Source organism: Dipodomys ordii, unplaced genomic scaffold, assembly GCF_000151885.1.
Source record: "Dipodomys ordii isolate 6190 unplaced genomic scaffold, Dord_2.0 Scaffold122, whole genome shotgun sequence".
In the NCBI taxonomy this organism is placed as follows: domain Eukaryota; kingdom Metazoa; phylum Chordata; class Mammalia; order Rodentia; family Heteromyidae; genus Dipodomys; species Dipodomys ordii.
This window is the reverse complement of record NW_012267338.1, coordinates 4,719,061-4,726,758: the sequence shown is the minus strand read 5'-3', so window position 1 is coordinate 4,726,758 and position 7,698 is coordinate 4,719,061.

The window sequence follows — 7,698 nt, the reverse complement described above, 5'->3', positions numbered from 1 at the left end:
TACGCCCTTGGACTTTGTTTGGTACAATGGTTCCTATATCACTCAAGTTCTCTTCTTCAAAGACAAAGTTTTATAAGATCAAAGTATTTCTAGGTCACAGCCACAAGCAGAAAGAAGAAAATCTTCCCAAGATTTTAGGTCAGAGTAAGACAAGACAGAAGCCATGTCTGCCCAAAGAGATTTATCCACTTAGATAGGAGAGCTGACAGGGAGACCTGCCTCAAATCAATCTTCATGTCAGATCCGTTCCATTACAGTAATGAAACATTAAAATAATATACTGCAAGCTACTGTATATGACTTCTCACCTTTGCATTATTACCCAGGATTAAATTGTAATTAATATCCTCCTCCTACTTATGCTTAAGTCTCTTTTCTAAGGGCTCCATTGACCAGTCTGATCTTTCGCTGCCACACAATTTTCTATTTTGTTGTTTAGTCAGCACCTTCATAACTTTTGAGCGTCCCTGTTCATTTGGCAACTGCCATTAGTGTGTGAATTTTGTTATGATAAGAATGGCCTCATAAAGTTATGAAGGAAAGGAGCTTTTGATGTTTTCTCATTGAAATTCCACAGAAGGTATTTTAGGGCAATAGAAAAATTTACCCCAGTTTTTGGGGACTTACAGGGTAAATTCCATGTTTATAACAAGTCTGATTTAATTTTAGAATTACTTTCTTATTTTTTTCCTATTGGAAGTACACTTTCAGGGTTAGAAATAACTCTACAAAGTTAAAATGCAATTTTAATGTCAATGGTAATTTCACTTTACAAATGATGTTATTCTTATGTAGCTTGTTGATTTAACCTATTTTTTACCCTTAATCTTTCTGTTCCAGTTTATATAATCAGGACCACATTTACACTAGACATAGCTTCCATGGCAATGTTATTAATAGCCTGAAAGAAGAACAATTATGTATAGAAATTTCAGATTATCTTTTATATGGATAGAATTTTCAGATTATCTTTTGGGGTGGTTGGTATAGCTCAGTGGTGGCTTAACTAGCACTGATGAGCCCTGACTTCTATTGTTAGCACAGAAAAGGAAATAAAAATGAAAAAAAATTAAAAACAGTTCTGAAGTTATCAAAGCAGTTTCAGTTTTTAAGTCTTTGTGCTACCGTTGAAACATGATCGACAGTTTGTTATTACCTTACCAGTTCATTCACAAGTGACAGAAATATTAAACAAATTAGTCAAGGCTGTTGATGCTCCTGGTAGTGTTTAGGCCTCAGAAGTTTGATTGAATCAACAGAGCCCCAGCTAATTATGGAATTATTAAGGGAAATTAGGATAATTTTAAATTTCAAATGAGTGTTGTGTGTTTCAAAGTAAACACAGTTGCAAATTTTAAATCTGTTACATTTTGAATTCAAATTAAAAAATAATAATTAAATTGGTTAATACTGAAAAATACTTTTCTCCACATGGATGCATAAAGTTAGAAAGATAAAGCCATCAGGAAATCCAAACTTTTGCTGTTATTCATCCTCGCATGAGGATTCAAGGGTCCCAAATCTCAGTAAAGACAGTTTGCCTGCTCCAAACAGAGACCGTACAGTAATAAACTCTTTCCACATGAGATGGTATACCACAGTTTTGAATATAATGTGTGTAAACAGTCTTGAAAAATTTCTTACAATTATACTGAGTGACACTCCACATTTAATTAGGCATGGTATAATAATTGATAGCTAAATGTTAAAACTTTATGTAATAATTTCTTCAGCTATCTGTAGCTCTCATGTAATTTACTAAAGCACAAAGATTTTGAATATATTTCCTTTATTTATGTATTCAATTGTAGTTGATCTTGTGAAATGTTTAATTCCACTTTCCACCTCAGAATAGGGGAAAATTCCACCACATTTATGTTTGATACCCTGAAACATTATTTCCATATATAGTTGTGCAGAATATATGTATAATTTTTAGACATGGTCTCTCTGAATGGCCCAGGAGTGCTGCATCCTAAGGGCTGATATTAGAGATCTGAACTGAAGGGGAAGGGTTGAGGTTGAATGGTGAAAAGGATGAAATTGATTGTGATGTACTATGCTCCTAAACTGACATGGTGAATTGAAACTCCTTGTACAACTACTTAAAGACAATAGCAATTAAAAAATACAGTTTTTTAGTGTGCTGGGAATATGTATATAGATATAGGTATAGATCTAGATCAATCTATATATCTAAAGATCTATCTATCTACCTATCTATCTATCTATCTACCTATCTATCTATCTATTTATCTATCTATCTTCTAAACAGATAGCTATAGCTATTTCAGCAATAATGAAAAACGTTCTTCACCAATTTGTGATGCCACTTTTACTTCATAATTACTGCTCACAGAAATATACTCTCTAGGCTGTCCATGAATCTATTTCCCCACTGGCTTCTTTAACGCCTTGATTTCTGTTAATAATGATTTATGATAAAATTCTTTTTCCTTTTTCTTGTTTTCCTTTTCTCCTTTCCTTGGCTACTGCACACATTTAACACATAAGATAAAAATTTGAACAAGTGTATCAAGTTATGAAACCACATACATGCAAACAAACCAAGAACAAAGTTTGGATATATTTTCATTGCTTCTCCCTATTAATTAGCAAGAAATGATATCTTTACAGTATTGTGTCTTTCCTTCCAAGGTCATGACAACCAGTTTACTGACTCAAGACTTCTATGGATTCTTTCCAGCTGATTTGATGTTTTGTTCAAGCCGACATAAGAAATAGATTGCACCCTGTATATAAACTGATTCTAGGAAAAAGCTTATGTCAGAATGACCTAGAACATTGGCTGTCCATTTCTGTAAACATCACAAATGAAAACATCTGTACATCTGAATGTTTGTATAAACCTTTATTATCACAAAGAACGGTTTGTCTGTTGTCTTTTTTATTTTTGTTCAGAGATTGTAAATAGTGGAATTTTAGTGTCTTCTCTGAAATGAGTAAGAAATAAACATGGATAAATGTAACAAATTATCTGGATTCAAAAATTGCTTTCTGGGGCAATGTTCTTAGTTTTTTTCTTATTCATGAAAGTTGTTGACTCCAAAAGTGTTCTGCTTTTCGATTTTAAAAGTTCCCACTTACAACTTAACCATTTCCCAGTTAAAATTTCCCAGTTAAAATTGTCTCAGTTTTCAAAAATAAAAAAACATTTCTCCAGGGTTCACTGCCAAGAATGTGTTATCTAAAATGCCTGTTTGTGGTTTGACGATGAAATTCCAGCCTTGCTGGCAAGGTTTTGATTGGATATAGAGGTAGTGATACACACACATGACATTGGGTGGAGGGAGACGAAATATACATGGGACATGAACTCAGTGTTTTCATAAAGTGTGAAGAGCTTTTCCAGTTAAAAATTGTACTTTCTTTTTAAGCTTTGACTTATATAATGTTTTTAGACAAATTGTGTGCTATCATGATCAGTTATGTTTGTGCCAAATTTTTGAAAGTCTGGGAAAAATATTTCCTCCAAAATACAGTTTTTTGTAAATAATACCAAATCAACAAAACCAGAAACTACAATAACATTTTGGAATAATTATCCACTATTTTAATATATAAACGATCATGTAGGTATTTTATAAGTTTCAGTAGTTTTATATTCAATTAAAATATAAGGTGAATATTTTCTCCGGGGCATTAGAAGTTCTCAGCATGATCTTTCTATGTGACATATTGAATTCTTTCGCCTGCTGTTATAATTTACCAAACCTACTCATTATACGTGTCTCGGTAGAGTTTTTAAAATTTGGTTCTTGTAAACAATGTTGAAGAACCAAATGTGTTTATGTCTTCAGCATCAATTTCTGAGTTAATGCATCACTACAAGATTTTTAGCAGGTGAAAGCAAGGTGCGAAAGGGAAGTCTTCCATCTGAAGGAAAATATTGTAGTGAATAACACAAGATATGTGAATGTATTGAGATCGCTAGTACAAGTAAATAGAGGTTAAAATTAAAAGATAGCTTAGAAGTCAATTACATTTTAGTGTGAAAGTTAAGTGACTATTTTAAATAGTTTGATGCTTTATTAAGATAAAAACCACAACTGCAGTATTTGCTAATGAATCCATGAGATAAAATGAAATAAATTGTGACATCAAAAGTTGAAGTGTGATAGAGAATGGAATTAAAGATAGAGATGTTAGTGAGCAAAGATTTTATACAAATAGAAATCAAAGGAATTACAATTATAAAAGATAAAATTGTCTATAAGCTAGAATGTGTGTGGAGACCATATTAAGGGTGAAAAGGATTGAAACACACACACACACACACACACACACATACACACACACACAAACATACCATAATGAAACAAAGTAACTGTTGGAAAGTTAGGAATGTGACTATGGGATGATCAGGAAGGTAATGCATGGGAATATAATGGCTTGCATATACTTGTAAAGTACACTGTACGTCTGTATTCAATCATTCTTTTTTTTTTTTTGGTCCAGTCGTGGGGCCTGAACTCTGGGCCTGAGTGCTGTCCCTCAGCTCAAGGCTAGCGCTCTACCACTTGAGCCACAGCACCACTTCTGGCTTTTTTCTTTTTGCTTATGTGGTGCTCAGGAATCAAACCCAGGGCCTCATGCACGCAAGGCAAGCACTCTACCACTGAGCCACCTTCCCAGCCCTGTATTCAAGCATTCTTATACTGTACATGCGTTCTAATTCCAATTAAATTATATTTAAAAAGGCAAAAAAGTGCACTATATTATGATAAAATGGTCTATACAGGGGCTGGGAAGGTGGCTCAGTGGTAGAGCGCTTGCCTTGCGTGCATGAGGCCCTGGGTTCGATTCCTCAGCACCACATAAGCAAAAAGAAAAAAGCTGGAAGTGGCGCTGTGGCTCAAATGGTAGAGCGCTAGCCTTGAGCTGAAGAGCTGAGGGACAGCACCCAGGCCCAGAGTTCAGGCCCCACGACTGGACTCCCCCCCAAAAAAGAAAAAAAAATGGTCTATACAGGAAAAATACATTCACATATGCAGTATCAAGGGACAGAAATATAAAGCAATATTACTAATATTGATGAACAACAATACAATTATGTTAGGGGGTTTTAAGCTACAATCTCATATATAGTCATATCTCCAGAATAAATATCAGCAAAGAAATATCATCTTTAAGCTATACTCTAACTGAATAGGCCTCGGAGATACAGCACAGGTACTGCACATTTCCCACAAAATTGTGCTTACTGTATGTTTTCTCAACTTTGCGAGGAAAGTTACCCAGGATTAACAATTTGAATTACACTGATTTCACAAGTTAGCTTTTCTTACAAGGATGATGTAATTCTGTACTTAATCAGTATTTAAAGAGCAAACTATGCAACCTCAAAGACAGATGACTTCCATGTAAGGGCTTGAAATCTACATTGCTCATTTGCTGATAAGGTTCCATAAATGTCACAAGTATCAATGTAAACTTTATTAATTTTACTTTTTAGTCTTTCCTGGATATTATATAGTCCATGATTTACTAATGGGTTGTGCTCTGTGTGTGTGTGTGTGTGTGTGTGTGTGTATGTGTGGTGTGTGTGTGTGTCTGTGTGTGTCTGAATGTGCAAGTTGGATTTAGCATTTACTTTTTTTTTTTTTTGGTCATGGGTCTTGAACATTGGGCTGGGCGCTGTCCCTCAGCTCTTCTTCTCAAGACTAGTGCTCTGCCACTTGAGCCACAGTGCTACTTCTGGTTTTCTGAGTGGTTTATTGGAGATAAGAGTCTCATGGCCTTTCCTGCTCAAGCTGGCTTTGAACCTCGATCCTCAGATCTTAGCCTCCTGAGTAGTTAGAATTACAGGTGTGAGCCACCAAGCCTAGCTCAGCATTTGCTTTTTGTTAAAGGAACTTCTGTTTCTGAATGTGATTGAAGAAAATGTATGAGGCTAGCTTTCCTATTAATGACACACATCATTTAAAAGGTAGATCTATTTTGAAAAATCTGTGCAATCAAGGCAGGCAGATGTGAGCGGGCATAAAGTCAGCAGAGGAAAACAATGCATTGAAGTGAAATACACATATCTTTTCATCTTGAGCATGGGTTCACTTTTTTTAAATCACAGCTTAACATCAACAACACATACATCACAATCTTAGGAGTTGAAATCTTAGAAAACTATTGTAAAATGAGACTGACATATGTCCTGCAATTCTAATTTTTTCCCCTTGTCCCTAAGAGTTGTGATGGCGATGTAAACATCTCAATGCTTTCATGCTTTCTATTGCATGTATTCTGCATCTCACAGATGAAGGAATAACGTCAATTTCCAAATATGATTATTTAACAAATACATTTTTCAAATTGTAGCCACTGTAGATAGTACTTTCTTGGATGAAGCTAGGCAAAATCTAGATTGTTTTAGATGTCAATAAGAACATTCCTGCTGGGTGCCAGTGGCTCACTCCTGTAATCATAGCTACTCAGGAGGCTGAGATCTGAGGATCCCAATTTGAAGCTAGCCCAGACAGGAAAGTCCATGAGACTCTACTCTCCAATAAACAACCAGAAAACCAGAAGTAGCCCTGTGGCTCAAGTGGTAGAGCACTTGCCTTGAGCTGAAAAGCTGAGGGACAGTGCCCAGGCCCAGAGTTCAACCCACATGGCCGACAAAAAAAACAAAAACAAATAAGATCATTCCTAATTCATTGTAGAAGCTGAAAATATTAACAACAGTGGGAGCTTGAAAGAAGGTTTTAGACTTTGAGGGTGATTTTTGAGGAGCCCAAGACTTCAGAGGTGTTAGTAGAGAAGTAACTTCAGGGGAGGTAGAAATTGGTAGAAATAGCAAAAATCCCAGAACTGTTGCAATTTCATGGTAAAACTTTGATGGATGAGGAGTTTCTCACTGGTAAATCAAAGCAAGTGTAGTTTCTGAGATAGAATCTATTTCACGTCAAAATGCTGAGTATTGTTGGGATTATAATTATGAGACTTGTAATGTTACATACCCTACTTAGTTGATTAAGCAGTGGCTAGATTTGAGATTGACTCCATTTGGAATTCTACTATGGGTACAATGGAACCAATAGAGCATGGTATAAAATAACGTACAGTTCATGAAGAGATTAGTTAATTATATGGCCAATTTCATTGTCTTATTTTAAGAAATTGTTACAGCCTCCCTTAACCATCACCAAACAGCTAGGCTCTGACCATCCTCTAGAGTCAATATTGAGACAAGATAGTTGATCTGAAAAGACATTATGACCCACTCAATGCTTAGAGTTGATTAAAAGCAATGACATTTTTTAATTAATGGATCTAATACCATTGTATACTTATGTAAACATATAAATATATTACTTATTTTATTGCAATATATCTTGTAGTATCAGACTGAATTCACAACTTTATCTGAGAAATGATGACATGTATATATGTGCATACAGGTATATATATTCACATGTAGTTTTTTCATCTATATATATCTTTCTTTTTTATATGTACAATATTTCTTAATAATATTTTTTATTGCCGGGTGCTGGTGGCTCACGCCTGTAATCCTAGCTACTCAGGAGGCTGAGATCTGAGGATCGCGGTTCAAAGCCAGCCCGGGCAGAAAAGACCGTGAGACTCCTATCTGCAATAAACCACCAGAAAACCGGAAGTGGCGCTGTAGCTCAAGTGGTAGAGCACTAGCCTTGAGCTGAAGAGCTAAGGGACAGCACT